A 7,947-nucleotide genomic window follows, 5' to 3' on the forward strand; every position below is an offset into this window, starting at 1 on the left:
CTTTCACATGGGCTTGGCATTGAGATAAAATATTATTTATCTTTATATTTCTTATTCTTTTATTTCTGGCAGCTCACTTGTCTTTAAAGTTTCAAAACTTTTACATCAACGTCTAGATAATTGTCTTTTGTTGATTGTGCCTTTCAACACTTTTGAATTCCAAGCTGAATTTATTTTTTAATATAAGAAATACATCCATAATGTTGTTCTGAATATGTCTGAGGATACTGTGGGTTCTAAGTTCTGAGTCATTGAAATAAAAATATATATATATATGTCCTATTTGTACTTTTACTATAGCAACAAGCATAGTACCTTCAGTTATTTATCTGCATCAAAATTTATATTTATTTATAAGTAAGCCATATCTAATCTATCAACTGATTGATCCAGCTAGCTCTCAAAATATTTATCTATATCAACCAGTATTCTTGGCTGTATGTATCTTCAATAATGTACACGTCTTAAGAAAGCATCTATGCTATTTGCTTTTTTCTTTTTCTATATACCCTGTAAGTATGAGGTCACAAATGTGGTGAAGTTTGGTGTGATGATCAAGATCTCTGTGGGCTAAAATATGGCGCAAATTGGGAGAATTTATCTAAGAGGTATAGCAAAGAGGAGGTGCCTTATAGAGATAAAAACTTCTGGCCTTTATTTCTATTTATTGAATTAGAGATAAAAGAAAAACTTAATTTTTCTATTAAAATATCAATACTGGGCTTCCCTGGTGGCGCAGTGCTTGAGAGTCCACCTGCCGATGCAGGAGACGCGGGTTCGTGCCCCGTTTCGGGAAGATCCCACATGCCGCGGAGCGGCTGGGCCCGTGAGCCATGGCCGCTGAGCCTGCGCGTCCGGAGCCTGTGCTCCGCAAATGGGAGAGGCCACAACAGTGAGAGGCCCGCATAGCGCAAAAAAAAAAAAAAAAAAAAAAATATCAATACTAAGCACTAGAGATTGTATATTCATTTGTGCCAACATCTAAAATCACCACATTTGGAATTACTACCTGGTTAAGCTTATGCTAACCCACTGCCATTTTTCAAAGTCTTCTGCATTGGCCAAATTGGAGCATTAAATAGTATTTTGTTGGTAGTCACAACTTCTGCATCTTTCAAGTTTTGATCATAGCCAAAAAATGTGTGACATGCCACTGCTGAAATGTGATTTTTCTTTTGATTCATTGGCTTTGGAACAGGGATTACTTTGCAGCCTCTTCCATTCAAACCTTCCTGTCATACCAGTTCTTATTCCATGGGTGAATCCAATAGAGAGATTTTTGCCACTTGCTAATACTTCTTCCACTTATATACACAGGAACTAAAGAAAAGGGAAAAAAAGGAAGTTTAATTTGAAATAGTCTAGGTCCAAGTATCTTTTGGGCCTCTTGTCTTTGCTAGTCACACTCACTCCCTTTATAATTTCACACAGATTTTTGGCTTTGAATACAACCCATATGAAATCCTTCCTTCTGGATTTCTCTCCTGAATTACAGATTTATATATCCGACTACTGAAAATCATAATTTGTATAATTCAATAACATTTCAAATTTAACTTGTCTAACCAGTTTCAAGCACAGCATTTCCTGTCTTGGATGATAGCAGCTCCCTCCTACAATCTGATTAGATCAGAAACTTTGGTATCATCTTTGATGACTCTCTTTTGAGAAATCCTATTAACTTTACCTTCAAGATAAATAGAAACTATTTCAACACTTGCACTGCCACCACCATAGTCCAAACCACAATCATCTCTTGCCTGGTTAACTGAAATAAACTCCTCAGTGATTTCCCTGATTCTATACTTTAACCCCACAAAGTCTATGCATAACAGAACAGCCAGAGGTATCCAATGGCAACATTGGTCAGATTATGTCTTTACCCAAATCAACTCATTCCTAAGCTCTCTATCTTATTGAGAAATTCAAGTGTCATCAGACCTCATCTCCTACTATTCTTTCCTTAACTGTATTGACGCAGCCACATTGGCTTTTGTACTCTTCTTAGTACACATTAGGGAAGGTCTCATCTTACAGTCTTTGCATTGGCTCAACTCTACCTGTAATTCATTCTCTGTAGATAGCCACAAGAATACCTCCTACACATACTTCAGGTTTTTGCTTGATGTTTTAACCCTGATCACCCTTGTTAAATTTGTATCCCCCTTCCTGACTCACAGTATAGCCAGTATCTCTATGTTTCTGTACTATTTTAATTCACTCATAGATTTTTAAGATACAATTTAGTTGTTGTGTCTACATATGGTGTTTCTTTTTTTCTTTTCTCCAGGTTATCAGGGAATACATCTTTCCTGTTTTTTTTTTTTTTTTCACCTCTGTATCCTAGGCACAAAACAGAGCCAGAGAGATATTAGGCATTCTATGTTTATTTGTTAAATTAAAGACCAAAATAATGAATGAATGAAATTACACTTTCACCAGTTATTCATTAGTTCCATTTCTCACCAGTAAACTACAAGAAAGTGCTGGGTCTCTATGTTTTGGTGTTAGCTCAGAACCAATGTCTAATAAATGAAGAACTAATAATAATGTGGGTGATTCTATTTTCTCTGTGTACAGTTAACTGTGGCAAATGGCTTCAGAGAAAGCCATTTCAGACAAATCCCTTCAGAGAAAGTTGAGAGTGATATTATTGACATATACTTATGGTGGATATTTTTCACAAGGTCTTTCTTCAACTGTACTCAGACTTATTTCATTCAAACGGCTTGAGATCTGTGAAGTTACTCAAGTTTGACCATTTGGTGAGGAGTTGCAACTCACTATCATGATGTCTTAGAGCAGGCTAGCAATTATATAACTCTTGAGACTTTGTTATAGCTATGACAATTAAATATATTACACTGCCTATATATCTGAGCTCGAGGATTCCAAAGATCAATTAAACTGCTAAATATACCAGCATGTCAGACCCTTCCGATTTCCGTGGCAACTCCTTTTCCTCTTGTACTTCCATTTCTGTGCAGCCATTCCAGGATTCTTCCAATTCCCCTAAAAACAATGGACTCATTTCACCCATAACATTTTGCATCAGTATCTCAGATGACAAATACAGCCACTAATCACTATTTAAATGTGCTGCTGCTTCCTTCACTGATGTATTTCTCACAACCTTGGGTCTGCTGGGATATCATGAAGGATAGAGAGGGTCATGAATGACATATTCACTCCAGCATTTCACTTTCTTCTGATTATATGGCGTACTTCACCAGCATTATTTTTTAAATGCTCACATCTCAACTACATTTAGTATGAGACAATTATACTAAATGAGTGAACAATTATAACCAAACAATTGTTACTATCCCCAGCTGCTCGAGCTAACACATTGAATCCAAAACCTCTGAGAATTTTATCCATTTTGGTGGATTCAGACTGATATAAAATTATGTTCTTTTTCAGTCAAACAGCATCAGTCTATTCCCAAATCTAATAGCAGTTTTGTAGCTGATAAGGTTTAGCAAAGTCTACAAATTCTCCTAATGTCAGTTTCTTTTCTAGTATTTGTCTAGTGAATTGACATTTGGACATTAACCCTCCTCCACATAATTAAGAACTTGGTCATGAGTCCTTACAAGACTTATGTCAGTGTGCATTTACAGGGTAACTTCCTTAGGAAAGAAGTTACAGCATTGTACGAAAGACGGACTAAAAGTTCATTAAATCTATTCCCTGTTTTCTAGCTACAAAGTTAAATAAATCTCTCTTGTACACAGGTATGACACGGGACTAATTTTCCCGCGTAGAATCGATGTGTCACTTCTCTCTCGCTCATTTCTGTTTCCCACTGCCATCTGGGTGTCAATGCCTAGGATAAACTCAAGAGACATGCTTTGTAACAAAAAATCTAAAACATGTGGTAAAGGCTTAGCATACAGGAAACAAGAAGTAATAAAGCTGTTATCAGAGGCTGAAGAGATGATGATCCATATTACATAATGGCAAACATTTGGTAAAACTCTTGCCTGCAATTTCCTGGGGGAAAATCACGTGTCTACTGTACTGGCAGCTGTGGGGAAAAGACTGAGAAGAATGAGGGTGTTAGTGTCTGCTGGCTACTATTGAACCCTTTTGTATTACAAGAAAAAAATAAACACATATAGGAAAGAACTAACCATTTTGCAAGTGTCTGGAAATTCAGATACTCTCTCTATGGGAATGCTAACTGCTTCTGACCCCTAAACAGGGGGCTAATATGATGAAAAAAACCTTAGGTAACAAAAATCATATTAAAACAGCCATGTACAAGAAAAAAATCCTTTCCAGCAAAGGTGAAGTAATAAGAGAACAATTTATTATTTTTCCTTAAACAACTGGACAACTGAAGAAAGTATAGGAGGGAAGGAAGGAATGGAGGGAAGGAGGGAGGAAGGGAGGGAAGGAGGGAGGAAGGGAGGGAGGGAGGGAGGGAGGGAGGAAGGAAGGAAGAAAGAGAGTGATAAAGGAATTAAGGAAGAAAGACTATATAATACTCTCAATAAATTTCTTACAAAATTCAACACATATTCATAAAAAAACAATCTAGAAATAAAGGTAAGGGGCAGGTCCCCAAATTGACAAAGGACATTTACAAAAATACCTATAGCTAACATTACACTTCATGGTAAAAGACTGAATGCTTTCCTTCCTCTTATGATCAGGAAAAAGGCAAAGATGCCTGTCTTTATCACTTCTATTCAACATTATACTAAAGGTAAGAAAAGGAAGCTGAAAACAAAAACAAAAAAACCTTACACATTGAAATTTAATTAAACATACGCAAGACATGTGAACTGAAAACTACAAAACAGTGCTCAGGTAACTTAAGACCAAAATAAGTGGAAATATATACTATATTCATGAATTGAAAGACAAAATAATATTAGGATGTTCATTCTCACAGAATTGATCTATAGACTCAGGGCAATCCTGATCAAAATCTAAGATGGATTTTTTTTGTTTTTGTTTTTGCTTTTGGTAGAATTTTTAGACAAGATTATTTTTAAAATTATGTGGAAATGAAAATGAACCCTATGTCAGAAATAATTTTTTAAAATAAAAACCAATTTGGGGTACTTATTATACATCATATCAAGACTTAATATAATGTAAGTAAACAAAACAAGGTGGTGTTGGCATATAGATGGACACGTGGGACAGAATGAAGATTCTAAAAATAGATATATAAATAGAAACTATCAATATGTATTATTGATATTTCAACCTTATTCCAAGGTTATTCAATGGAAGAAGGATATTCATATTTTTGTTAAAATAGTGAAGTAACCATTGACATCCGTATGCAAAATAATGAATTGCTACCTTTAGGCTTCAGAATACACAAAAAGTTGATTCACAATGGATCATTGACTTAAATGTAAGAGCTAAAATAATTAAATTTTTAGAAGAAATCATATGAGAAAATTTTTGTAGCCTTGGGAAAGGCAATATCTTTGATAGGAAACAAACAGCACAGACCACAAAAGACAAAACTGATATACTGGACTTAACTAAATCAAAACTTCTGCTCGACAAAGAACTCTTTTATGGGAATTTAAAGGCAAGTCACCAACTGGGAGAAAATATTTGCAATATAAAATTTGACAAAGGACATTCTTTTTCCCAAAACTGTATATGCAGAAATCTATAACTCAATAAGAACAAGCAGGGAGACAAAATATTTGAAGAAACATTTTATAGAAGAAGATAAAAGAAGATATATAAAACATAAAAAAACATATAGCATAATCATCACTAACAGGAAATAAACATCACAATAAAATCACTGCACACTTTCCAGAATAGCTAAAATTAAAAAGACTGACAAAATCACATGTTGGAAAGAATAACAAACTCATAAATTGATGGTGGGAATGTAAAATCATACAATCACTTTGGCAGTTTCTTGTAAAGTCAAGTATGTATGTGCCATATTTATCACTCCCATATTTATCAAAAAGAAATGAAAACACGTTCCCATAAAACTTTGCACACAAATGGTCGTAGGTCATACAGCATGACAACAAAAAACTGGAAAAAACCCAAATGGCCATCAAGAGGATAATAAACAAATTTTGATGTATCCATATAATGAGATTCTACTTAGCAAAAAGTAGAATGAATTACTGATACACATGGTATCAAGGAAGAATCTCAAAATCACTAGGCTGATTAAAAGAAGCCAGACAAAAGAGCACATACTGTATGATTCATTTTATAAGAAATCATAGACAAAGTAAAATAATCTCTAGTAACAGAAAGCATATCAGCAGTTGCCTGGGGCTGGGCATGAAGCAGAGGTTGACTACAAAGGTACATGAGGAAACTTTTTGGTGTGCCAGAAATATTTCATGTCATAGCTGTAGCATTAGTTACACAATTGCATATTTTGTAAATATCATCACATTGTACATATAATATTGGTAAACTTAATTATATGTGAATTTTAGCTCAAGAGATGGAAAATGCAGTTTGCAGCAAAGATGACTAATTGTGTAGCCTTTCCACTAAATCTTGGTAGCTTCAATTTAGTAACAATTAAAAGTTAGGGCATAGAGGTGAGGAAACAAAGAAATAAAGTACATTTGAGACTATGTGTAACAATTTAAGTATGATTATTAACATATATAACTGAAATTAAATATATTAGAAGCCTACAAAATTTCTGAAGGAGTAATTTTGCCAAATAAACCATGGGGCAAACTGAAAATTATTTGACTTTTTGTGATTTATGACAAACTTTGGTCCTCTGAACTTCCAGGTACAGAAAGCTGGTTTTTAAAGATATTCAGTGTCTTCAAAGACCATTATTCCTGCTTCAGGCATTGCCATGGAGCATGATAGATAAGACAGAACTTCCAGAGAATAGAGTCAGGACCACGAAGATTATTTCTCCTCTTCTGGGGTCAAAGGCTTTCATAGTATTTCCCCAGTGGGATTTCAGAACTGCTGCAAAAGAACAATTAGTAAGTCTCCCATTCTTTCTCTTTATAATGCCTCTTCTATATTGTATATATAATTCTGTATGTGGTTTGGGAAACGGTCTTTTCAGTTTGCAGGCAGCCAGAGCACAGGGAATCCTGGTGAGACCACATGGAGAGGTCTGTTCAAGTTCAGGAGAACCTGGATTTTGAGTAGATACAGTGACTAGATTGGACCTTACATTTCCTCCCTTGGGGAAGGAATTAGCATGTGCTATGTGTGGGCAAAGACTAAACAATGTTTAAATTTTCCAAAGCATTTGATTCAGAGATGAGCAAATGGAACTCTCAGTCATTCCCTGGTTTCCCTCCTTCATTCCATTCATTCTATTTTCCACTGTCTATTGCATTCCTACTTGAGCCAGGTTCTGTGCTGGGCATTGGGATGATAGTAATGAAGTTGACACAATCCTGCTTTCCAGAAACTCCCATTTTAGAAAGATAGTCTTGTAGGCTATTATTTGCATTACAGTGCATCTGCTATGGAGAAAAACACTCATGCTGATGGGCAGAGAAGTGAGCTTTTAAGAGTGAGAGATCCTTCCCAAAAGGAGAAACTTGAGTGTGGATTCACAGGATTCATAAAGACTGTGAAATTCAAAGGCCCTTGGTCCATTTAACCAGATTCTTCAGGAAGCTCTATATGGGTGTTTATCACAGTAATCTATTCATTCATTACTCATTCATTTATTCACCCAGTATATCTAAACCTTCCTTCACTTATAGAGAAGATTTTGTGTGTTGCTTACCATGTTAAGTGCTGTATTAACTTTCTATTACTACTACAACAAATTGCCTCAAACTTAGTGGGTTAAAACAACCCTAATTTATTAATTTCAGTTTTGTAGGTCAGAAGTGTGACACTGTCTTACTGGACTAGAATCAAGGTGATAGTTGGTATACCTTCCTTTCTGGAGGATTTAAGGGGAAAATCTATTAATATTTCCTTGCATCTTTGAATTTGGCC

This window comes from Lipotes vexillifer, unplaced genomic scaffold, assembly GCF_000442215.2.
Source record: "Lipotes vexillifer unplaced genomic scaffold, Lipotes_vexillifer_v1.1 scaffold842, whole genome shotgun sequence".
NCBI classification, from domain to species: Eukaryota; Metazoa; Chordata; class Mammalia; order Artiodactyla; family Lipotidae; genus Lipotes; species Lipotes vexillifer.